Raw genomic sequence first — 27733 nt, 5'->3', positions numbered from 1 at the left:
ATAGAAGTCAATTGTCCAATTACTTAGGAGCCCATGAAATGAGGTGATTGTGTTTAAAAAATGCTTTAGTTTTTCACATTTTTATGCAATGGTTTTGTTCAACCCATGGAATAAAAGCTGAAAGTCTGCACTTCAATGGCATCTGAGATGTTTTATTTAAAATTCACTGTGGTAATGTACAGAAACAAAATTAGAAAGAATCTCTCTGTCCAAAGGTTTATAGTCCTGACTGTATACAGATATCACACAGAGAAGACATACGGATATCACATACACATTTACCCCCACATAAAGATGAATGAATACATTGATTTATGAAAATAGAAGACATATAAAAGATAAAAGACAATTATAGATTGAAAGAGTTTAAAATCCATCAAGCACAAAATTGTTTTTTTAGTATAAATCAGAAAATTAAAAATAACTTCCTTAACCAACACAACACTTTTTCATCCTTTTAACATCTTTTTTTCCAGAAAAATCTGCGATACATATTTAAGGCTGAGCTTCGTCACTAAAAAGAGGCTTATTAGATCATAAATTCACGTAAATTTCTGTATTAACATATTTAACGTATACATTTTTAAAAAAATGTATTGAAAGAGCAAACATCAAAACTTTAGTTTTGATCCTATCTTGTAGAAAAACTAGATCTGCTTGGAGAGGCTTATCTTAACTGGAGCCTCTCGTGGTCATAACTGACAGATGTTCCTGCTAAAGTGAATGCCATATCTGTGTTTTGCATCTTGAGAATAAGCTAATTGTCACTGAGCTGGCAGCTGAATAGCGTCAGAGGGTTTAATCTGACCACAATGACATGTTTGATTGGTTGGAGCCTGGCTATGTTGGAGAGGGTGGGGGTGAGCCGTCTCTGGTGGCAGCGGAGAACAAACATAAATCTTCTTCAACAATCTATTTTCCATCATACTTATTCACAGGGGACATCTCAAAGTGGTCTTTACCCTTTCTGTCAATGGCTGCCCTCATCCATCAATTTCATAGAGAATTATACCCAGGATCGATGCAGTTCACCGCTGCTGAGCATTTGTCGAGGGGTCGGCAGCGGGGGCGGCGGAGGGGTCCAGGGATGGGAGTGCTTGTTTTCAGTGAACTGACGGCTACTTCATGCTGACCTGCTCACGCTTGGACAATTCTCACCATGCCCGACAACAAAAGCAGTCTTTTTCCTCATTGGTGGTCCCTTTTTTTATCTGTCCAAACAAACAACTGTGTGTGAATATCAAAACATCAACAATATTTTGTTACTGTTAAAGTAAAAGCCAGAAACTATGTGTAGAATTTGAAAAGCACTGTTGTAACTTTTTAAAGACAGACGTGTTGTCAAATCATTTTTTACAAAGTTTAGTGGCAGTTGGTCATTTTTGCATTATGTTAGAATAACCCTCTGGTGACTCAATCCAAATGGTATTTTCCAATATCGATTTAATTCAATTTCCCTCACACAGATGGATCTGTTTGGATCATAGGAATAAATGGATTCATCGTTACATCCCTACTGTCAAGTCATTCTAAATGAAATTCATAAAATGCTGCACCTGTGTTCCTCAGTTTTGTCCTTGTTAGTTCTTGTGAAAAGCAGTCAATCAAACACTGCTGCTTCATTTGAGAAGGGCACTCCATTAGGTGGTGTGAGGGACAATCCTCTGCCTGGCCCTGCCAGAGTATGTAGCAGTACCATTACACAAGCTTTGACAGAGATATTCATGCTCCATAATGGAGCTATGAAGAGCTGTAGCACACAGCATAATTGCTCCCTCTGAAACATTGATGAATTAAATTAGAGTGGGGCCGGGATCAAATTCGTAAATCAAATTACAGTAGCTTTCCTGCTGCAGCCGCTGGCAGCCCAGCGCTCCTGGGAAGTCACTTTCCAGCCAGGAGGAGACAAAAGTAAATGAAGGGGGCATAATTATAAATATTTTCTCACTCCCACATTGTCTTCAATGAATTTTTTACAGCAATAATCATAAGATACAAACCAATTGTGGTTAAGATTCAGCAAAACTGAATTATTGAATCTGTCAGACAATCTCCTGTTGCAGGATATCTGTGTCACTGGCTTATCATAGAGTGGGGCCTCCCCAGCAGCTTGGGTTGTATGATGCATTGATATGTATGTGCATACGGAACAAAAGGTGAGCTCCTGTCACCTTAATTATATAATCCAGTTGGTTTTGTTACAGGTTGGATCTCATGACCTGGCATAAAAGTGCAGAGAATATAAGACACTGACTGTAAAAAGTAATGCCAATTAAAAAAAGGTTTATTATTCTAATTTTTTTTTATAATTTTATCATTAAAATAAGCAACTTTACTTACATTTCCTGGATACGTACGTCCCTATTCCAAACACACCATCACCTACACACACATAAGACATTAAGTCCTCAACCCACGGGCTGCATTTGTGAGGGATATTGGCATGTACAGGAGATTGATGAAAATTACTTCCAGAGCATTTATTTTCTCTAATACCAGTGAAAGAAGAGTGTGCACTCAGGAGATATTTGATCTGAATTAGGGAAACTGATGAAGCAATTGATTAATTGGAATTTAAGCCATCAGTCACTGGAGCCATCAGCAGCATCATTTACATTCCAAACAATCAGCTGATGGCCCAATAGGACGCGGAGTATTAATACGTTGGAGTCAATGCGATACCGCCACGTTGCCACCAACCCTTATTGACAAGCACCATGACACTTTTAATCCCCATTTGATCAAATAGCATATCTTTTGGGTTTTCCACACCTATTCAATATGGCTTATGAATTTTTAATCCTGCAGGAGGAGCAGGGGTTTAAGCAATAGAGATTTATCTTCAGCTGTCTTTGTGTATGAGAAACTGAAGACAGAAGATCAAAACAAATCTATCCTGTTATTATTATTTTTGTTAACATTGAAAGACTTTTTTGACAAGTCGTTAGAGGACCTTGCATAACCTTGCATAACCTCTGCATTGCATGACTAATATTTAAACTACGGAAGAATTTGTCATTTGACCCCTAATAATTGATCTTATAGCTCTGAGACGAGCCTTATTGTTTTCAGTCAAGGCTCAGAGAGAAAATGTGCTCAAGCTTAGTGTGGTAAACATTAAGTTTAGGTTTGCGGTTTGGAGACAGTAGAGAGATGGGCTGCGTGACAATATTGTTACTTTCATCAGTTCTGTCTGCAGCTCCTGTGACACAGCATGCAACTTACTAGACATCTAAAGCTTAAAGCCTGGGAAAAGCCCTGCTGATTTAATTACATATGAATGCATTTGTCTTTATTATTTTTGGTGACTTATTACTAAAATATTGAATGCAGTACTGAGCAACGGCTAACGGCATAGCAACATGCACTAAGCAGTGGGTTTTTGGGTCGTCGGGGCGAACAGACGGACAATTAAAGGGGGTTCCTTTGAGCTGGTGCAGCCACTTCCAGGGAAGTCATGAAAATGGAACCTGCCATTGTCATGTGTGTGGTATCGTGTATCATGTAGCATTTATAAGGCAAATGTAATGCTACGGGTAAGTGTTGTGTGTTCAAGAACCTTTTTGTGGGTTCTTGAACGTGCTTTTATATAGTGTTCACGCTGGACTGTCGCTACCCGATCCTAGCACATGTTCTCACAGTTGGAAGAGGCTTTGTGCAAAATGTTGAAGCGGTGAAAATGTCGTGATTCTTGCTCCAGGCTTTTCCTTTTGCAGCTCTATTCCGACATATAAGACCGGGTGTCACACATTTTGTATGTAAAGTCTGAAAACAGTCGTAAAAACTTGCATAGCGATGCGTGAATGCAAAGGTTTTGAAGCCAAAAACGCGCATTAACGTCTGCTTAGAAAGACTTTTCATTGGAAGCGGTTTTGCCGGGGCCGATGTGACTGTAACACAAGTTACACACACTTATGACGAACATGTGATGTTGAATGGTGCACTTATGGTACTCTAGTCCTTAGTCAGGTACGCTTACTGGCTCCTTACAGACCGTGCACAAATGCTGCACTCACGGGATGTACCAGTGATGCGTAAGTCCCCTTTGGGACCCCTGTAGGATGTCCACAAAAGCTACTCTCTGACTTCTAACAGTCACGCTGAATGCCTGGAGTTCACAACGGCCAAGGATCGAGCACTTATAACTTCAACAGCATTTACGGGCCTCTTGCACAGTGCAAAGGTTTCGGGTGGGTTGAAAAAATGAGAATATTACAACATGCCTGCATCTACTTCATCCTTACCCAAAAGTGCATTAACATGTTTGTTCTACGGGTTCACAGAGTTTTGCTGAAATATGGCATTTTTAAACACATCTCATCATTTAGACATTCACCTTTCAACAAAAACCTTTCGGTTATATCTGTCTGATTGCTGAATGCCTCAGGTGAACTGTTGCAACTATTGAAATCTTTTTTCAAAATTCTTCCGATCTTTGGAACTCTGTGCTTTCTTTATCAGAACATTTCCTCTTTGTTCTGTTCTGGATTCTATTAGACAACCAGCTCCTTTTACACTCACCTCAGCTGCAGATAGAGCCAGTCAGCCGCTTCTAAATCAGCTGTCAGCCAACTCTTTTCCACTTTGGTAAAGGTGAAAAGACTCCTCTGGCAGGAAACTGCCTGAAACTCAGCTGAAATGATACATCAGATTCTTTTCCACCTTAAGGTTACTTTAAACTTCCTGGATAACATTTCTGCCCTTTTATTGTTTCTACACAACCAGCTGTAAAACACTGATGTTAAAAAAAACAAAACAACCAAAAATGTGCTATCTTCTATGCCTGCAGTCTTTACAGCTAGAAATCCAAAGCAGTCACCTTTCTGGAAGCCATGAAAGCGGTGGAAGTCGGTTGCCCATGGAAGTCATTTACGCTTCAGTGTATAAAACAGTTTCTTTATAGGAGCTAAAGAAAAGAAAACAGCAAAAATGTGTCCACATCTGTCAGAGAGTTACCCTCTGAGCTTTAACGGTGACTCAGCTACGGACACCCAGGACAACTTTGTTGTCACAGACTCCACGTGGTTTATGTTCTGGAGCTCTGGCACAAATTTATAGACGCAAACATTAATTACATGTCAGGCTATATGATTCACTGAAAGGAGTGATTGCTCTTTCAAAGTGCACATTACGGAGGCCTATCATTGCAACATCACGTCCTCCTTCCCATTGACAGTGCTGACGTTTTCGCACTTGGCATAAGCCCCCTACTGACAGCAATGCTGGTTACGCCTCCTTCCTCCCCCCTCTGTGTCTGCTGCAGCAGCGCTCACATTGTTACATTTTGCTGAAGAAGTTAGTCATTAGTTGAAACAGCACAGTACAGTAATGAAATCTGCCGGCCACATCAATAGTGTTTACTGTTGCCAGTTTGCTTTGCTCTATGTTTGTGTTTTTTTTTTCTTTAATGAATTCCTTTGGTGAGCAGCAGTGAGCTACAACACCAGTGTAATTATGTTTACCTTTGAAGACCTGAGTCTGAGCAACCTTGGCTTTTTTTTTTATAATTTATTGCATACAAAAGACATACATGCAACCTTTTATAAAACCTAAAGATATTATGGAAAAAACAAACAGAAATGGTGAGCTCTGTTAACTGGTTACTTCTACTATAAGATGTCCTCCTGCAGAAATATCCTTGGACTTTATGGAAAAAGCATTTACAATGATATACTTGTCTAAGATGTCAGTGTATTCACATTTAGCAAACCCTTAAACTGTTACAGCCAGTAGTAGTGTTATAAAAAAATATTTTTTGGTGTTTTAACATGTTGGAAACCTGGGAAATATACTGGGTGGGCCACAAGTTCCCTGCTCTGCAACGGGGAGGGAATCCAACGGTGAATTTCTAATAAACTGCTGCCGCTCTGCAGAAACGTTGTCCTAGAAAACGACAGCTTTTTGATTTTGGCCAATGGCATAATCATAATAAAAAGACCACTAGGAACACTTCTACAACAGATCAAAGATGATTGGAGTGGGACTTAAAAAAGCAAAACTTGGACTTATCTGACTACAAATGTTGTAGAGTAAGTCTATAGCTGTGTACACAGAGGGCATGGATGCGCGTTCAAGAATGTGCGCTTAGCATTTTCATGAACACGCTTTGCATGCTCTGAGTGTACCTGGGCGTTTAGCCCATGGTGTTCACACTGAACAAGCAGGGAGGGGCTTCTTCTTCTTCTTTCTACTGTTTACTGGTGCATGTCTGCAACCCACAGTTGGAAGAGGCTTGTTGCGAAATGTCAATGCGTTGAAAATCTTGTGAACCTTGGTCCAGACTTTTTTTTGCACAGCTCTATTCTAATATATGAAAGACTTGGTGCCATAGAATTCCAGTCGGGAATAAACTGCAATTACTGTGTCTCCTTCATGATCAATTTACAAATGGTTAGCACTACATTTGTTATTGTGATTTGTTAGGAATCATAATAAATCATATTGATATGTCTCTTACTTCCTGTCTTAATCTCACTGTAAACAGCTGGCCCGACACCAGATACACAAATTCCATTTTATCCCTGTGGGGAAATGACAATAAAAGAATCCTGAATACCAAATCCTAAAAATGTAATTCTGCTTCTTATCCTTTTGGCAAACTAGTGGCGACTGTAAAGTTCAGTTAGTTAAGGGCTGGACTGGTACATGGGAATTCAGGGTTTGATTCCCAAGGGGAACATGCTTCATCCAGTGTGGGTCCTTGGGCGACTGCCTAACTAAGTTACCACAAGGGGGCCGAGTTCGTGTGTCAGGAAAGACATCCGGCGTAAAAATCTCTGCCAAACCACCTGTGCGATTCAGTGAAAGCTGACTCACTGTGGCGACCCCTGACTGGATATGATGAAAGGTGAACAACAGCTTTTGGCAAATCAGTGCAACAGACATTGATTTTATTATATTTATTTATTTATTTAGCCTAAAAACCTACTTAAAATACACTTAAGACCTCCATCTTTGTTGCACTTCACAAAATTATTTTCCACTGTGTTATTTGTAATAACAGTAAAGCGATGGGCTATTTAAAACAATCCATCGTTTGTGGTTGGTTTCTGTCACGGCTGATTGACTGGGCGAGGTGCTTCTCCCACTATATATTATTCTCCCCCGTCTTAAGGCTTTAATTAAGTCAGCCAGTTAGCTGGAGTGCTAAGTTACAGAGAAACAGTCAGTGAGAACCACAGTCGTCAGGCTGCGCTGCCACAACATGAGCAGCAACAAGCCAACTGCAGTCCCTTCATCAGATGGGTGTCAGAACACCCCCGGTCTGCCTCCTGTCATGTCCTTCTCACACAAATAGGAAGTGAGCCTCTGAAAGGAAAGATTAAAGTTTTCTGGAGGCACTGCTGGCAGCTGCACATGCCCTAAAGATAAACTTTATCCGTCTGTGTGTGAAAAACTTTGCTGGAGCCATTTGTCATCTTCTGAAGTAATACATTTCCAAGCAGCCTAGATCTTAAAGAAAATGAGCCGGGGCCACTGCAGGGAGCTAGCTGCATGGGTGGAGGACATCAAAATCATGCAAACATTGATCAAGCACAAAAAAAGGAGACGACAAATAAATTACTAATTAATAAATGTGTTCTTTAATTGTCGTGAAGTAATTTTTTATTTTTTGCTCAATTGTTGAAGTTTTAAGTTTATAGAATAAAAATCTTCTTCTGTTTGACTGTTTTTTGTTTTTTGTAATGTTCAATTAGGCAAAAATTATTTATTCCTTTGGTTTAATATTAAATTTGTAGGTAAACATATGATATAAAATGTGAACAAAAAGTAAATACAGATAGTTTTTTTTTTTTGGCCACAATAATGGCTGTTGACTCCATCATTCATACTGCAGGGCTTAATGCTCATTTCCAATTTTTTGAAAAAATCAGATTGTTTTGCAAGGCCGTTCACATTTCCAATTAAATCCAAACTTTTGTGATCTCCTGTGTGACCGTGAAATGACCCAGAATTGACCCGCATGCGCAGAAGAGTACTCAACGGTGAACGACGTCACTCGTTGTTTGCGGAAGTAGCTAACGTTAACAATGGATGTCAACAACAGTGTTGTCAACACCGGAGCTCTTTTTGCATAATTACATTTATTTTCACGAAGGAGACAGCACAATTACAATCTTCTCATTTTAAGAAAGCATTGGAGCCAGGATCGTCTGGACCCACTGTTGTGGAATGGGGATGTGTATGTGCTGGGGCTGCGCGCGTGTGTGTGTAAGAGAGAGGAGAGAGAGCGTACAGCGCCAGAGGGAGTGTGTGTGTGTGTTTATGGGGGGGGGGGGGGGGGGGGGGCAGCGGAAGTGTGTCGGGTGCGCATATTCGTGTTGTGTGTTACGAAGGAAGGAGAACGGTAATAAAAGGTTTCCCCCAGAATAAATGCTATTGACTCTTTATTAACCCGCTCTGGAGAATCTGAGGGTCCGAACAGGGAAGTGAACCCCGGAGGAGGATCCACCTTCTGTCCCCCGCGCTTCTGACCACGGTCGGAAAGGGGGAAAAAAAGTCATCGCGGGGAAGGTTCAACATTTCACATTTCGCTGGAAATGTTTTCAAAAACCGCCCGGTTGCGATAAGAGCCCTTGAGTTTGGCCTGAATAGAGCTGTCACCCCAAATATGAATCAAATCGGTGACCTCGCTTCCCTACCACTGACTGGTCTCAGCAGTATCGTCCGCCATGGTTGATGTTTATGTTTTCGTTCCCACCTACTTCAACGCAGAATTATGACTGTTGTAACTTATCAATGACGCACGGGTCGGATACATGTGGCCTGGCCGTTCAGACGGAGGTCGCATTTCAAAAGATCGATCATCATCATCATCAATATGATGATCATCATCAATATGATCTGTGTCATTCAGACCGTCATGAAAAGATCAGAGACAGGTCGCATAGGGTCAAAAAAATTGGAATTGGGTCATTTCAGCCTGCAGTGTGAACGTAGCCACAGACAATATTTAACGATTATGGCCCTTTATTTGTTCAGAATACAGAACACTTTAGACATACCGGATCGGTCGAGGCCCGGGTTAACAACGACCGCCACCGATGCTGTTAACCTACAGGGTGTCGGTGGAAATTTGACTACTGTTGGTCGAAGAAAGAGGGGAGGCAGAAGGGTCCGTGGCCAGAGAGAGAAGGGAAAAGGCAGGAACATAGGTTTGAGAATAGGGACTCTTAACGTTGGCACAATGACAGGGAAAGGCAGAGAGCTGGCAGACATGATGGAGAGAAGGAAGGTAGATGTACTGTGTGTGCAGGAGACAAGGTGGAAGGGCAGCAAGGCACGTAGTATTGGAGGGGGATACAAACTGTTCTATCATGGTGTCGATAGGAAGAGAAACGGGGTAGGAGTGATTCTGAAGGGGGAGTTTGTAAACAGTGTTCTAGAGGTGAAAAGAGTCTCAGACAGGATGATGAGCTTAAAGTTAGAAATCGAAGGGGTGATGGTGAATGTAGTCAGTGGGTATGCGCCACAGGTTGGCTGTGAGTTAGAAGTGAAGGAGAGATTCTGGAGTGAGTTGGATGAGGTCATACAGAGTTTCCCCAGAGGAGAGAGAGTTGTTATTGGAGCAGACTTTAATGGGCATGTTGGTGAGGGCAACAGAGGTGATGAGGAGGTGATGGGCAGGTTTGGTGTGAAGGAAAGGAATCTGGAGGGACAGATGGTGGTGGACTTTGCGAAGAGGATGGAAATGGCTGTAGTCAACACTTACTTCCAGAAGAGAGAGGAACATAGAGTGACATACAGAAGTGGAGGTAGGAGTACTCAGGTGGACTACATCCTATGTAGACGAGGTCATTTGAGAGAGGTTAATGACTGCAAAGTGGTGGTAGGAGAGAGTGTAGCCAGACAGCACCGCATGGTGGTGTGTAAGATGACTCTGGAGGTCAGGAAGAAGAAGAGAGGGAAAACAGAAAAGAAGACCAAGTGGTGGAAGCTACAGAATGAAGAAACTTGTGAGGAATTTAGGCAGAAGTTGAGACAGGGTCTGGGTGGTCAGGATGAGCTTCCAGATGACTGGGAAACTACAGCAGAGATTATAAGGGAAACAGGTAGGAAGGTGCTAGGTGTGTCATCTGGAAAGAGGAAAGACGGTAAAGAGACTTGGTGGTGGAATGAGGAAGTACAGGAATGCGTCCAGAGGAAGAGGTTGGCTAAAAGGAAGTGGGATGTAGAAAGGACTGAGGAAGGTAGACAGGAGTACAAGGAAGCGCAGCGTAGAGTGAAGAGAGAGGTGGCAAAGGCCAAACAGAAAGCTTACGATGAGCTATATGACAGGTTAGACACAAAGGAAGGAGAGAAGGACTTGTACAGGCTAGCCAGACAGAGAGACAGAGATGGGAAGGACGTGCAACAGATAAGGGTGATTAAGGACAGAGATGGAAAGGTGCTAACAACCCAGGAGAGTGTACAGAAAAGATGGAAGGAGTATTTTGAGGAGCTGATGAACGTGGAAAATGACAGGGAAAGAAGGGAGGAAGATGTGGTTGTTGTAGAGCAGGAAGTAGCAGAGATTGGAAAGGATGAGGTTAGGAAGGCTCTGAAAAGGATGAAGAGCGGAAAGGCCGTTGGTCCTGATGACGTACCTGTGGAGGTATGGAAGTGCTTAGGAGAGACAGCAGTGGAATTTCTAACAAGTTTGTTCAATAGGATTTTAGAGAGTGAGAAGATGCCTGAGGAATGGAGGAGAAGCGTTCTGGTGCCGATCTTTAAGAACAAGGGTGACACGCAGAACTGCAGCAACTATAGAGGAATAAAGTTGATGAGCCACACAATGAAGCTGTGGGAAAGAGTAGTGGAAGCCAGGCTTAGGAAGAAGGTGGAGATTTGTGAGCAGCAGTATGGTTTCATGCCCCGTAAGAGCACCACTGATGCCATTTTTGCTTTGAGAATGTTGATGGAAAAGTACAGAGAAGGTCAGAAGGAGCTGCATTGTGTGTTCGTAGATTTAGAGAAGGCGTATGACAGGGTGCCGAGGGAGGAGCTGTGGTACTGTATGAGGTCGTCTGGAGTGGCAGAGAAGTATGTCAGAGTAGTTCAGGACATGTATGAGAGAAGTATGACGGTGGTGAGATGTGCTGTAGGTCAGACAGAGGAGTTCAAGGTGGAGGTGGGACTACACCAAGGATCAGCTTTGAGTCCTTTTTTGTTTGCTATGCTGATGGACAGGCTGACAGACGAGGTAAGACAGGAATCTCCCTGGACAATGATGTTTGCGGATGACATTGTAATTTGCAGTGAGAGTAGAGAGCAGGTGGAGGAACAGCTAGAGAGGTGGAGGTTTGCTCTGGAAAGAAGAGGCATGAAGGTCAGTCGTAGTAAGACAGAATACATGTGTCTGAACGAGAGGGATCAAGGTAGAAGCGTTAGGTTACAGGGGGCTGAGGTGAAGAAGGTGCAGGAGTTTAAGTACTTGGGGTCAACAGTTCAGTGTGATGGGGAGTGTGGAAAAGAGGTGAAGAGGCGAGTGCAGGCAGGTTGGAGCGGGTGGAGGAAAGTGTCAGGAGTGTTGTGTGACAGAAGAGTGCCAGCAAGACTCAAAGGAAAGGTGTACAAGACAGTGGTGAGACCAGCTCTGCTCTATGGGTTAGAGACGGTAGCAGTGAGACAGAGACAAGAGGCTGAGATGGAGGTAGCGGAGATGAAGATGTTGAGGTTCTCCTTAGGAGTGACCAGGTTAGACAGGATAAGGAACGAGTACATCAGAGGGACGGCTCATGTTGCCTGTGTTAGCGACAAAGTCAGAGAAGCCAGACTGAGATGGTTTGGACATGTTCAGAGGAGGGATAGTGGATATATTGGTAGAAGGATGTTGGAGATGGAGCTGCCTGGCAGGAGGGCAAGAGGACGGCCAAAGAGGAGATACATGGATGTCTTAACAGAGGACATGAAGTTGGCTAATGTTAGGGTAGAAGATGTCCATGACAGAGTGAGGTGGAAAAGGATGATTCGCTGTGGCGACCCCTGATGGGAAAAGCCGAAAGAGAAAGATTTGTTCAGAATGTGTTAAAAACAGACATTAACCCTTTAGCACCAGTGCTTTAGCTCCAGTGTACACATTCTTTTGATTACCGTAACTCTTCAACTGTTTACTCAATCAACGAAAGTCCAACAAACTCCTAAGTGGAGAAAAGCATTTTAGCACTGGTGTGCAACACTTTACAATTGTCAACATAAATCAGCTGATTCTCATTGATCGCGTTAATGGGCAAAGATAGCAATCATATTTACAGTATGTCAAAAAGAGTGTCTGTGTAGTAGCTGATATATTTCTCCAATCATTCTTCACACACACAGCATGAAAACAATAAAAATGAATGAGTTTTTTGACACCAGACAGTGAAAATGTCTAATTTGGAATATAATTTTCCATTTTCCCCAAGTGGTAAAATGAGGAACTGCAATCTCTGGTACTTAATCACACCAAATTTGCGAGTCAAAGCCAAAACATAAAAGGGGTTGTATTGTTGTTGATGTTTTGTTATATTTTATTAATTGTAAATCTTCGGAGTTGATCATAGTGGCTAGAAAGAGATTGCGGTAAAAAAGAAAGTGCTGAAAGTTACCAAAATAAGCTTAAGGTTGAGTTTTTATCTTAAACAACACGTTTTATCAAACACGTTGTTTGAGTTTCTGATTCAGCTTCTGCTTCAAAAAATGCGATAGAGGGGGCTTGACCATTAATCAATTCAAGCCAGTCACTCTAGAAAGTCCATTGTGTCTAAGTCTGCGCATGGATAAAGTTCCAGCCGTCAAAATAAAATGTTATTTCCACCCTCTTAACCCTCATCTGCACAAACACACAGAATGACACCCGCAAATGAACATGCATACACATCCTGCCAGTTAAGGAGTCTGTGCCAGCTAGCCATCTGGTCAAAACATGATCATCATATGCAATCTGCCCACCCAGGCTGGCACAGATTCACCAAGCCAACACTCCAATTACCCTCATCTTGCCAACAGTACAGCAGAAAACCAAACAGTGCACATGCACCACAATGAGACCCACCTGTGCATGGGTGGAGCAGCTGCCAAGAAGTGCTACAGAGAGGTCAGTGTCATGAAAACGAAAAGCTTAAGCAAACAAAGCACAAACACACAGAGCATGGAATGTGTTAGAGGGGATTTCACTCAAAACTTTCGCTAACATCACAACAGTTGTTTGGGTTTGTGATCTTTAAATGCTCAATGCTGCTCATGCGTGCATTAATGGATGGACTTGGTTCAAATTGAAGCATTGCTAAACACGTATTTGATGAGATATTTGGAGCAGCATTTCAAAGAGGACGATTCTTGCCTCATTAGCACTAATTCCGCGACTCATACCTGCTTGTAAGCCCTGCAGCTCAGCGGTGATCCATCTCCCTTTTCCTAATTTTAATATTCCCATTTCTAACCCATGCTAATTCCTCCTCTCTGCTGTATGATCCATGGACCAAAGGCCCCAGCAGTGCAGAGTGCCAGGAAGGGTCACTGTCAATTATATCCATTTAATACCCACTTATGTCTGCAACGACGTCTTCCTCCTGGGGTCATGCAGACTTCGCCCTGCACTTTATCCAATAATCTCACAGAATATAGCCTCGGATATTCCTAAAGATCAATGTCATTAACAGGGAGACTCAGAATGCATTTGATTATGGATGTAATTAGTACAGGCTTCAAGGGGCTTGCTCTTATGCACAAAGAGGCAAAATCTATTTAGTATCAAAATTGCCTTAAAAATGGACACCACTCCGAGATCATTTTTGTAGCTGATGACCACCATAATGCAATCAGCATCACTAATGACAGGGAATTAGGACTCATATACATAATGCTGCAGTCTAAGTTTGACAGATAGAATGGAGCATTAAGTGTGGCTGAAAGCAAGCCACGTCTCAAGTTATGGTGAAATGGTTCGATTGACCAACCCTAGTCACTTCCATTGAGCTCTGATTTGTCACCTTGGTTCCTATTTACCTGTGGAGGAGACAGCACTCCTACCAGAATAAGTGTCTTCAAGGATCTGTGAAAGAAGAAACTTTAGATCTGGTATCAGGGGAATGAGCTTTTAATACTTTTGGGCTTGAGGATACAGGACTGGGCTCACTTTACAGAACACCTAGCCTTTTCTCTCATTGAGAGGCGAGCCTTAAGAAAAACTCTGACCCTGCAGACTTTATCTCTGCGTCATCAGATCACTCTCCCCCGCTCTTCGTCTGTCTTCCTTTTTCGTCTCCAGCGTAGTCTTTGTCAGCTTTTTGACATTACATCCACACACCTCAACGCGTGACTGTCCATCAGTGGTGCACCAGTGTCAGATAACTGGGTCAGGCGTTACCTCAGGTGCACAATAACTTGCTGGTAAATCCAGAGTGGAAGCGTCTTGGCTCTACCCAGAACCAGTGGATGAACCAGTGGATATTATCTGCTTCAAACCGGTTTGGAATGAGAGTTTGTTCAGTGCTTTGTGAAGCAGATGGAGCAGCTTCACACAGCTCCTTTCAGAAACTGGCCTTGGCCTGCAGCTGGAACCCGTTGCGAGGGATACGAAAGGGAACCGGCGAAACGACAGGACCGAGGAGAGTTTCTGTGGCTTGGATTGGGTTGCACTACCCTGAAACTCAAGCCCGTGTGGTAACAGGGTACAGCCACTTAAGATGGCAAGATAACCATGATGATGGACAGTTTAATTTTTTATTTAATATTATCAACAGGTTGTACTTTGAAGACAATGAAAGCAGTCAGCAAATAAAAACAACTCCCCAAAACATAGCAGATTTAAATCATAGTGATACGTTATCTGGGTATTGAATGCCTCCTTCTACCGTAACCCTTAACAGCACATGTGACATAAATGCGATCCTGTAACTCCTAATAATGTGTTAATTATAGGCCCCAACAACTGATAACATGTGCGCTTTGCATGTTAACAAAACCCTCATACTTCATTAAGCATTTCATCATACTCTGTTATAGACCTATGTGTGCTGTGCAGATTAGAGGACCACATTCGACGATGGAAAAAAAGAGAGGAAGACGGCTGCCTAACGTCTAGCTGATCTGACTTTATAGCAGACTACTGAAGAGCTGTAAATGCACACATGCCCAAACCCCTCGCTGTTTTCCATCACACTGCTGTGTAGTGGCTATGTTAAATGCAGGTGGTAAGCTCATATATCTAATTATACAATAGCCAAACATTTTTTGTTAATGAAATGGAAGGAGTGTAATTGAAAACTTCAGCATAATTATTGCCTGGCAAGTGGTGTGCTTCAGAAAATTGCAAGTGTAGAAAGACGCCTCAGTACTTATGAATCTAGACGTGTCCAAAAATGTTTACAGAGGGGCATGTGTGCTACGTTTTCATTATTATCATCATAAACCAGCAGAAATGAACAGCAAAGTCACTCTAGGTTTGAAAACTGTTTAGAAATGTATATGCGATGCAGTAGGATTATGACAGAACTACATGCTTTAGAAGAGAGGACACGCGGTACATCACCTCATAGGTCGCTCTTGAAAGAAACCAGAGCAGTTGAGACACATAAAGCCAGGTCAGGGAGGCTTGGCTGTCCGGCTAACAATGTTTGTCACATCTGCCCTCTTTCCATCTCAAGCTCAAATGAAAGAAGTCAGAGAAATATGGGATTACCATGAGTTATTTATGATGCTGAAACCCAAGAACCCCCTTTATGAAATCATCTCTGCTGATTGGGAAGTTTTTCCTTCACTACGCATCACCTGATATGATTTCAGACGTCAGACGTGAAGGCTTAAAGTATGAGTCATTTTGCACAGGTTTGGTCAAAATAAAGATCTTTATCAACATTATGCTGCTTGACATGAATGGAGTGTTGTGAAACAGATACTGTGGCTGTCATAGTCATTATGGATTTCAGCCTTTAAAGACACAGGATAGAGGGGGTTTGGACCTCAGTGTTTCATTCAGGAAAACCAGCAGATAACACGGAAAAACTCAAAAAAGTCTAAAATCATTTTACTTTCATGCATTTATGGATTCATATTTTAGTTAATAAAGCTTTAGTTAACCTTTTTAGTAAGACGCTTGGAAATGTATTAATTCATTAGTTACAATTTTAGGTGATACAATTGTGGCTCTTACCACATGTTTTATCAAGGACCAAGATCTAAAGAATGCCCCCGCAGTGGCAGTTACAAATGCTCAAAGGGAAACCTACACCTAGGAGAGAAACACACAAGGACATAATCAATGGCAGTTCATAGTTAATGAACTTTCTGACCTTTAGGAAAATGTACTCTGCTTAACCAGATTGAGAGTATTTAATAATTCAAACCGTGAGTAAAAGAGCTGCTTCGAGGAGCATCCTTCACCAGGTATCGTCAAGAATATCATTCTGACCAAGGGAAAGGCTCCAGATTTCATCATAGCTAAGAGGCAATTAAACCATGTAATGAAGCAAAACAAATAAAAAAACATTAGGCCCAATTAGACATTTTTAAAGGCAGAAATGAATCTTTTGCACCAGACTAATGGAAAAATCTATTTAGAAGTCCCTCAATGAAGATCCAGAAGCTTTAATTGCTTGCTTGCCATTGCCGTGCAGATGGAGTTCACTGATGAGAAGTATGATGGCAAAGTCACAGCATGGAGTGAAGAGAAGACACTGCAGTAGCTTGAGCTGCCATTGAGAGCTTCTGAATGGGAGATCGTGGGTGCATTATTGATGAGTCTCAGTTTGAGTTTCAGCTCTAGAGGAAACGATAAGATGTAATGCAATGGTCTACTGTGATCACGGACAGCTCTGTCCTGCATACTGTGTTGCAGACTCCCGAGGTGGCATCACTGTAATCATCATTTTAAAAGTCATTTCGATCAAAAAAAGGTTTAACACTCGGCTTTTATAGACCCACTCCGATAAAAACTGTGTTTTTGCTGTTTTTATCTCTTGTTGCATTTTTCTCATGATGGAAAACGAAAATTAAGTTTAAAATTACATTTCTGAGTTTCTTTGTTCAAACTGTTGTCAATCAGGAGCAGACGAAAAAATTGCTGTTGGAAAAACAATGCAAATGTGATGTAGGTGCTACAATTGGCTGCAAGCTCCCTGCTTTAGTTCAATCTGATGCATCCACCTGCAGACAAATGGCTCCTTGAATGTCTTTGGATCTAAACTGCACGACTGGATAGCTCTGGTATTGCTCACCATTTTTGTTGCACTGGTAATGTTAGGTTGGGGCTTTAAGGGGCTAGAAGCTAGCGAGGTAGAGTGTAAACAAATGGATGACGGGAAGTCCGAACCGGTTAACTCTGTGCCAATGGTCTGGCCCACAACTCAGAGGAGAGTTTCCAATGAACTACTGCTGCTCTGCAGAAACTACGTCCAAGAAAACATCTTTCTTTTTTTTTGCTATAAATGGCATAATCATTATTAAAAGACCACTGGAAATGCTTTTACAATAGATCAAAAGATGTTTAGAGTTGGACTTTACAGATTCATAATGGTGTCTTGGTCCCTAACAGATCCTCAACTGAGTGAGAATGTTTTAAATTGCAAGTAGCCCGTTCAAAGTCAGACATTTGTACATACTCCAGGTGTACCCACAGTTTTATAGCCTTGATGATGCTGGCATAGCAATCCTGACAAAGAAGCAAAGTGACAAACTGGCTGTAGTTGCTTAATATGATATGAAACAGAAAAGCACCTCCAACAAGATAATAAAGGGAAATCTGCTTCTCTAACCAAGCGGCCTGTTATTGCTGTGCTTACGGTGTTTCCTGAGCCGGCACATGTAATCAATACCTCCAGGCAATTTTAGCTGCGATCACTTTGGATGGATTATTGCTTGGCAGCAGGGCTTTTACATTGATCCTCTCATCATGTCAATCACTGACAGTGACAACTCTGAACTCTTCAAATTCCAAACCTCAGCAAGTAGCACTTACAATCAAACTGGATCAAAACCAACAGGACTGCAGATGGGCGGTGCAGGATTTGCTGAGGCTGGGTTTCCTGCTGTTTTTGAATTACACTCTACTTGGAGGATCAGTATATTCTGTGTCCCCTGCATCCGTCTGTCTCGTGTAGTTCTTCATCACCTTTGTTTGTTTCAAGTTTCAAGTCTCATAGAGTTTGATACTATGTAGGATTCTTAGCATGTGTCTTAAAAATGTGAACTGGCTTGTAATTCTGCATGCACTATCGCTATTTCTAACATAATTTCTGAATCTCGAGTAGACTTCAGTTCATCAGTTTTAGCCAAAAGAATATTTTCACATCTGCAGCCAAAACGGGAGCAGAAATCTCGCCTTAAGAACAGCGGAGAACAGCAACTGGTTCAAATCAGTGTTGGGAAACTGGGACTGGCAGATGAAACACCGAGCGAGTTGGAACATCCTCCTTTTCTCTGAGCTGGAGCGGACTAGAAGCATGTAAACGATAGTGTCCGCATGCATATTTTACATCACAGACCAGGTGTATTGTTTCTGCATTCGCTAAGGAATTGAACAGATTGGCAAAGCGGCATGGTGGGTTACATAAAGGAAGGCCCAATGTGGAATGAAATTTGGAACCAAATCTGTTGGATACATTATACTGAGGGTTTGTTTAGATTATTTTCACAAGCTGCTCTTCTTGTTGTACATGTCTGCCACGTTGCTGTTCATATGAAACAGTCTGGATGCAACTCATGAAAGTAAAATTGCTCCTTCACGAGGTTGTGTGGATGTGAAAGTAACTGAGCAGACAAACCTGCATTATGATTAGATTACCAAGGACTTGAAGTGACCCAGAAGAGCAGTTTAGACATAAGGAATCAAGAAAAAGGGGAACTTTGAGTTTCAAACTGAATATATCTGACTTACTCCTTTAACCTTTTTGCCTATTAAAAAAAATAAAACTGTTGCCAAACTTTTGTTTCAGCAAGCAAAAAAAAAAGCAAATATTATCTACATTTTGGTGATGTCATTGTTTATGCCAGAGTCTCACCAACGTCTGACCATCACTGAGAACTTGAAACCAGAGATCCTCCACAGACTGCTGCTTCTGCCCTGCAGTCACTCTAGAAATCACTCTGGTGCCACTGCACAAAGACAGCAGTGCAAATCCAGCATCCTTTGAGTCCAAGTTTTCAGGAGGGACCAACATTTTGGAGTTGTCAGAGATGCTCACAAGTCACACTTTGGAAGTCCATGTCAGGTTTTCAGTCCTTGGTCTCACTGTTGGGTCTGTTCTCAAGACTTTAGTTAACACGGATATCTTTCTATAGATGCTGTTCTCACAAAATGGAACCTTACTACTGAAAAACAACCAGAACTATTTTTCTATTGGTTATGTTTATGTTCATGCAATTCCAACATAACTAGAGTACTACTACTAGAATACAGGATAAAGTCTTTTTTATTAGTTTTATAGAAAAGTGAAATCAATGAGAAAAGAAACAACAACGTAGAAATCCAAAGTTTAAAGATTTTATATGAAAAATCAACATTTTGAGTTTTTAATTTTATTATTATGTTCGTTACTCACAAAAAACAACCCCAAAGTTGTATTTTGATCCGTTCACACATTTCTCAGTATCTGTCTAATAACCTACTCTCTGAACACCAGCCCCTCCTAGTTAAAAAAACAAGTGGGTTCTCCCACTGTGACGTAGCCCAGTGAGGAACAGCTCCATCCGGGAAGAGGCTGCACTCCCAGCACCGCCCCCTGGCTAAAACACGCCCACTTTCTCAGTGATCGGCTGAACACTTTTATTTCATATGCACAGTGTTTGCATCCCTCTTTGCAAAAGTTTGGATGTTGTTTGTTTTCGTGGGCGAAACGCAGACACGCTGCTGAGTAGAGATAAGATTCATGGCTCTGTGGAGGGAGATGAATCTTTTGGATCAGTTCATTTCAAAAGATCTGATCAAAAAGACTGGCTCATTTGGCTCTTTCATTTCTTTATTCACTTTTAAGAAGCCAGTATGGAGTTTATTCATTTTATCCTGGAAATAATCATATGGAGGATGATGGGCTAAGATCTGGATCAGAATAACTCAAATTCAGATTTCCCACCAATAACAGAGTTTGAATCGCTTTACAAATATCAGTTATAGCTTCATTTGACGTGTATACAAGATACTACAGTCTGATGTAGATTCATCGTAAGTATCCTATTACCATATCCCTCTGAGTTACCATTGAGATCAGCATTTACCCTTCGTATAAAGTGAGTATGTGTACTTTGAATTATCTTATAAATGCCACAGCTAAACCACGGACCTGCAACAGTTTGGTCCAGTTTCTTACAGACAAACCGAGTGAGAGCCGCAGAATCACACTATAAAAATGCAATTTATTTATGTTTCTGTGGCCATCGAGCCATTTATTGTAACAAGAGCTTTTAAATATGTCTTTAGAAATGTTTGCTTCTGAAAAGAAGCTAGATCACTGATGTGCAGCAGAAGATAGGAACCGTGCTTTGAACTTTTTAAATAACAAGTAGTTCAGACACTCAGAAACTCATGATTGCAACTCTAGAATGACGGCTTAGTGCCCCCCCCCCCCCCCCCCCCCCTGCAGCTGTTGAATGCACTTTGCTGCGACCCTCAGGACCTCCGTTTTAGTCTTTTTTTTTTCACAAAGGGAACTTGTGTACATCAAGTGTGCACAACTCATATGACATTTGCATCTGAAATAAGAACAAAGAGCTTGTCTGAGTTTTTATGTTAACGTGTCAAACGCAGGGGAGGGAGGGAAAAAAATAAACGTCTCCCAGTCAGTCACAACTCCATTTCCATGGTTCATGTTAATAAGCCGGTCAAAAGGTTCGGTTCGTTCGTGAACGTCACATGCATGAAATTGAAGCACAACAATGTACACATATTTTAGAAGAGTCAAAATGTGACAAAAAAATTCATAAATTATCCATCCTTGGTCACCTGAACATTTGGTCGTGGGTGAAATAAGAATCCAATCTCATAAAATGTGCACTAAATCTATACATGCAGGCCACTTTAGTTCAATGTTTTCCTCACTTATGTGAATAATAAATACACTTCTGCTGACAGGAAATAGGAACAAGAATAGAAACATTGTTAGTCTAACAATAGAGAAATTACATTGCTGAAACAGCCACAAAAATATACTGTGAGGTTCCAGAAGAAGCAGTTTTTCTGCATTTAGCCTTCTCATTAGGAATACTTGTGTGCTCAGTTTATATCCTCAAACAACAGCTGAAAATCTTTAGTGCAAATTCCACCTTCAGTTAGAAAGTGGTGTGAATGTGTGCATTGTTTTAGGAATACACAACACTGAAACAATGTGTTTGCTACAAAATTCCCGTTCACACTAGAATCTATTCGTCGTCATACTTGAGCATTTGGACCTACAGTATGGCAGAGCTAAACTTTCCATCTTTTGGAGTTTTTCATTGAGGTGCTCGGACAAGACCATCAGCAATGACAAGTGGCAGGGATCCTGATTTGCTCCACTCCTGGACAAACATCTACACCACACAAGACTATAACAAATCATATCATATCAAATCAAACTTTATTTAAATAGCCCTTTCACAGTTCAGGTCACTCAAAGTGCTTGGCATAAAAATATAATCACATTTAAAAACAAAAGGACAAGACAAACAGATGTTTTGTTTAAAACTCGCACTATGCCTACCCCCCCACCACCACCACCACCACACACACACACACACACACACCCACACCCACACACACCCACACACACATACATACACACACAAAATGATAAAAAGAATGATGAATGATAAAATGATGCCATGTAGAAACCTGGCTTTGTACTGAAGTGGGGAGACGATGTTTTGGGGACATGTCCCCATCAGTGACCCCCCCACTCTAGTTCTGAGCATACACTACCACAGGACCCCCCAGGTCTAAACAAAGAGGCAGACCTGGGAGATCCCACCGCAGTGACCCCGTTCACTAAGAAGGGTCAGTCACCGATGTGGAGGATCCCTCTGAGGAAAACACTGGAGTTACAACTACAATGGAAAAGGAAGAAAATTAAAATTAAAATAGACAAATAACCAAATAAGTACATAAACAACCCTTAATAGACAGATATAAAATGGTAAATGTGAAAAAAAGTAATAAATAAATAAATGTATACACATACACATACATCTAACTAGTAAAAAGAGAACATAAATAATTCAAATATCAAATGAGTTCCTAATTTTTAACTAAAAGCTAGACTAAAAAGGTCTTAAGCCTTCCTTTAAAAACATGAACAGTCTCTGTGGCCCTGAGGCATGCTGGGAGGCTGTTCCACAGGTGAGGTCCGTAATTACAGAATGAGGCCTCGCCGTATGTTTTAGTTCTAACTAAAGGCCGGTATCAGAGGACCTCAGGATCCGCGAGGGCTCATACTATAAAATCATGTCAGATAAATATGAAGGCCCGAGACCATAAAAACATTAATAAACCAATAAAAGAACTTTAAAATCAATCCTGACGTGCACAGGGAGCCAATGCAGCGATTTTAAAATGGGTGTAATGTGTTCCCGCCCCCTGGTCCTCGTCAACACACGTGCTGCTGAATTTCGCAGCAGTTGAAGGTTCGATATCCTTGTTCTGGGAAGACCAGAGAGCAAGGTATTACAATAATTTAATCTGCTGGAAATAAAAACATGCATTAGCATCTCTGTGCTGGCAAGAGAGAGAAATGTCCCAGTGAAGCATCTCTTCTACATTTACTTCTATAAAATTTCTTCTTCATGTATACTCCCCATTTTGTATGTTTTTCCATACCTGTGTGTCTTTTACAGATTATGTGAATAAAATTCCCATTCTGGAACAGAGCTCATCACTTTCAACTTTTGAAAGTGATCCATTGTGTTGGTACTTTCATTTCTGTGGAATTGTTGATTTCATCAATACTCATTCCTGTTTTTAAAGTAAGGTTCCTTATAAATCCCCTTTGTCACTAATCGAATTTGAGTTCCGATCTGAGCTACTTTTACTAAAGCAAAACTAAGATGAGTGTATTAAGATGCACATAACAACACTGCAATTACTCCATAGGCTCCATACACCAATAACAGAGTTAGACTAGCCGATTGAAGCAGAAATAAGTCCTTATTTATCATTGCGTAACTCAATTGTAAATCTCCATTTACTCATAATGGCCTCTGATAATGAGGAAGCTTTACTTGGTCATGTGACAGAAGTGGAGCCTAATCATTGGATTGTTACAGTAAGTCATGACAGTTTATTGGCATGGAATTCCATAATGCCACAGATCAATAGCAACCCAGGAGGCTTTCTACTCAGCTGAATTTGACGTATTTGAATAAGTGCTGCTGAGAGGAGCAGCCTTCTTCAGGGGACTCGATGCCTCGGTGAGCAATGACACATTAACCAAGCGATATTCATACCTTGAAGGAGCAGACTGGAGCAGAGGGCTTAAAGACGTTTTCTGTTCAGGCCCTGGACACCAAAACTTTTAGAACAAACAAGAGATTTGTGAAATATAAGATACAATCAAATCCATGCCCTTCTCACCTCTCCTCACCTGTCCTCGTCCTTTGAGATATCTGTGTTGGGAATAATATAAGTCTCAAAGGAGCAGGCCGTGAGATAAAAGGCCACATCACAATGATGATCTCCATCGATCGGCAACCTTGGGAACACAGAGGAGGTCCGACATTTGTCACGTCGAAGCTGAACCCAATAGCTGATCCACAACGTATCCTGATGAATTGGGCCTGTTCACCAAGTTTGTTTAATTGATGACATGTTCTCTTTCAGGTGGACCACCACTATGTTCCATGCATTCATTGATTTTTTTAGAGGACCCCCACCTTTCCCTGCACTTCTTTTCCTCCCATTCTGTAGACAACTCACTGCACTACACATAGTCTGCACCAGCTCTGACCAGCATCATAGACAGTCCAGCTGATTCCGATTTCAAAGGTGGTTGAAATGCTTCCCTTACAAATAAGCAGCATTAAACCTTTGTTTGTTTTTTCCTAGCAGCAGGATTGAGTCATCTGTTATTTTTCCTGTGAGGTACATTTCGGTGTGATTGTGATGGAAACTGCTATGGGGTCGGTGTGATTGATGAGGCATGAGCATAAGACCTCCAACATCATGAAAGGTCACTATAACTGCTCTTTTCATGCAGTTTTTTTATGCTCTCCAAAATTTTAAAGGCTTTCATGAAATCTAAAATTGGGCCAATGGGCTTTAAGCTAATGCAACAACAACGGGGTGGCAAGATTTAGTCAAAAAGTTACTTTATCTAGATTTTTCAGCGGCAGTGTTTTTCACAAAGCAGCCTCACATTTTGTCAAAGATTCTGCTGGGTGTTGAGAACAAATGCAAGAAAGCAAACAAGAACAAGCAAGAAGTGAAGGTGACAGCATCTAACCATTAGTAGGGTTTTTGTGTAAGTGTGACAAAGGACATGTTTAAATGTCCTCATACTTTGTGAAAGTGATAAAAGAAATATCTTTCTAGTTCTGCTTATTAATCATAAAAGAGGTGGTGGTGGTGGTGGGGGGGGGGGGGGGTCAGGTCACTTGATCCAGTGGTTTCCATAGACCCTTTAGGAAGTCTGTATTTGAACTGTTACTCGTTTACTTGCTATAGTGTCGCCGAATCTAAATTTCTCCCAGAAAGGGCAGACAGGACATCCAGGCTTTGTTGTTATTAAGACACGCCCAGTCAGGCCATTATCAAACTGAAGATTAAAGGTCAACTGTCAAGCAAAACGCCACACACCAGTCTGTGTAAAGACCCACTCTGAGGAAAATTGTGTTTTGGCCGCTTTTAACATTTTCTTGTAGCATATTTCTGACGATCGAGGACATATATAAAGAAAATGAGGTTTAAAATTACATTTGTAAGTATTTCATTGTAAATCAGACAAAAGAATGCTGTTGAAAAAAGATTGTAGCTGTGAGATACAAGCTACAACCAGCAGGCCACCAATTCTCTGCTTCACTCTGTTCTGATGCATGCACTTGTAGACGACCAGATCCACGAATGTCCTTGTTTTCCTGGTCTGAGCTGGAATCTGGATCAGAACTGGACCTTTGGATAGCTCTGATGTTGCACCGCTAACGTTATGTTGGGGTTGTGAGGGGCTGTAAGCTAGTGAGAGAGATTGTAAACAGATGAATGATGGGAAGTGGGGGAGGGCCTACTCCACACCAACAGTCCCGCCCACAACTCAGAGGGGAATTTCTAATGTCCTGCTGCTCTGCAGAATCTATGTCCTAGAAAGCAAAAGTTTGTCTTTTGTTCTTGGCTTAAAATGGCATAATCATAATTAAAAGTTTTGAAAATGGATGAAAACATGATCAGAGACTTTAAAGAGGCCAATTATAATTTAAAAACATAGTTTGATAAGCACTAAAGTTGGTGTGGAAATTCATTTTAACCAGATGCTGAAAAATGAAAAAAATGTAAACCAAAATGTCACATGATTGTTTCTGTTGGTTGGTTACATAGTTATAGATAGCAATGGCTTGCTTTCATGGTAAGTGGTTACCTGGTCAAATAGTCTTAACTCTGGTCTAAGAAAAAGACTTTTGAACTGGAAGCCAAAGGGTTAACATTTTGTTCTGGTTTGATCAATCTTCAGTTGCAAACAGTTATAGAAAAGCATCAGTTGAGTCATTTAATGATTTCTCTCTTTACTAAGCTGTTAACATTTCTGATGCCCCACAGGCTAAATTACCGCTTCCCACAAACCCCCCACATCCTATTGTGGACATAAAGAAAAAAAATCATAAAGTGCCACTCTGATCATCTTTTGATCTATTTTAAAGCTTTCCCAGTGGTCTTATAATTATGGTTATGGTGTTCCGCCAAAATTTAAAAAACTGTGTCATTTCCTAGGACATAGTTTCTACAGAGCGGCAGTAGTTCATTTGAAATTTGCCTCTGAGTTGTGGGCGGGTCTGCTGGAGCAGAGTGATCCTTCTTTCATTTCCCATCATCCCTTTGTTTTGCACTCTCCCGTTAGCTCACAGGAGAAGAAGAACATGTTTAAAACACGGTTTTCTTTGGAGTGGGTCCTTAAAAGCCTGCAAGAAAATCGACACTTGTTGAAGCAGCCGAGCAGGAAGTGCAGTCCGCTGCAGGCTGGGTTCAGCCAGAAAAGGGAACTTCCAGCTAAAGGGGGCTTTGGAGCTTCCAGTGCCGGATCCTTCCACAGATCACAAAAAAGCACAGATTACTTGAGGAGTGTGATTGTGATCATGCATATAATGGACACACCCACCCCTTTCACACCCTCTCTACTGAAGAGCTCGAGCTTCAAGTGGATGCACATGCTTTAGAGGAGCAAGCAGAGGGTGAGTGAATTTGACAGTGAAATGGGAAAGAGAAAGAATTTGTGGCCTTGTTAAAAGGCTGGCTACTCAAAACATCTTAAAAGGATGGTGAAAAAAAGCACTTCACCGAAAGCTATGAGTTCACTCTATTGCTGAGACGTAAAAGGTGAAAAAACAATAAAAGCAGCATCAACAAAGGTGAAAATTTTCTGGAAAAAAAGGCACACTTTTGGATTTAAAGCACCTATCTCAGATCTCACAGCCTTGCGAATGGGATTGGATTACTGTCGGTTAGATTTACTCCCAAGGCTCTTCGCCACTACATCATCATAGGGCCCTTGCCTCTGGATCAATGGGGATATTTACTGCACCTGTTTCAGGGAGACTTTCACAGTGGGAAAGGTATTAAACAAACAGCCGACAGTCCCGTCCCAATGATGGCCTGTCTTTCTGCGCTGTGCCATGCCCAAATGTCACACAGATTCACTTCAAACAGGTAACACACAAACCCCAGTCAAGTGCAGAGAAAGTCAGAAAAGGCTGAGCTCTATGTGGCAAAAAAACAAACAAAAACTCTGCCACATTTACGAAAAAAAACGAAAAAAGCCAGATTCAACGGGAAGGCATGTAACGTTTATTTAAACAATTAGCCTTGTAACTTACTCTAAAATGAAAGTCGTTAATAGCTCCCTAAATGGACAGCTCAAATACTGCTTTGTCTGCGCTGCCCTGGTTTCCATTAAAGGTTCTTTAACAGTAAAATGAAACTGCATGCACTTCAGGTGTTGAGCATTCCATTATGTTGTGTTGCCTAATGGAAAAAATAATAAAATGGTAAAAATTAGTCTGGATGGCTTTTGTTTTTCTGTGGAAACAACATAGTGTCATGGTTTTCAGCCTTGTGTAACCCCAAGCAGGAAGAGCATCATAGTTGTGGCTGCTTGCAGTAAAGCAACCCTCCCTATGCTAAGCATTTCCCCCAGCAGCAGCCTATTGGATTATATTATAAATTTGAGAAGAATCCCCATTTAGAGTCTCAGACAACAGTCTTCACATGCATGTATCCAGGCTGTCTGCAATAAATGCGAGCACATGAGTGGAAGCATGATTGGAATCTGTGTTGTTTCCACTCAAATATGAGCAAAATGAGCCGTTCACAGAGAAAAACAGTCAGTATGAAATTTCTTCATTACCCCACAATTCCACTGAGCGAGCCTGGCCATCAGCTGACAGCTCAGTGTCAAACAATGGGCTTATGAGCAGCAGAATGCGTTACAGGATCAGTACGACAGAGCTCCTCAGGGCAAAGTTAAGTCCCATCCATCAACAGGAACACTAATATGTGTATAAAAGGGGGGAAAGAATAACATAAAATAAATGCTTGTGGCTTGGTGCTGAAAGCTGATGTAAGCTGGACTTCAGCAGAGCACTCGTCGCTTCGCTGCTTCGGTGAATTCGC

This window comes from Oryzias latipes, chromosome 16, assembly GCF_053564925.1.
Source record: "Oryzias latipes strain Hd-rR chromosome 16, Olatipes_Hd-rR_3.1".
NCBI classification, from domain to species: domain Eukaryota; kingdom Metazoa; phylum Chordata; class Actinopteri; order Beloniformes; family Adrianichthyidae; genus Oryzias; species Oryzias latipes.
Note: the sequence above shows the minus strand (reverse complement) of the source record.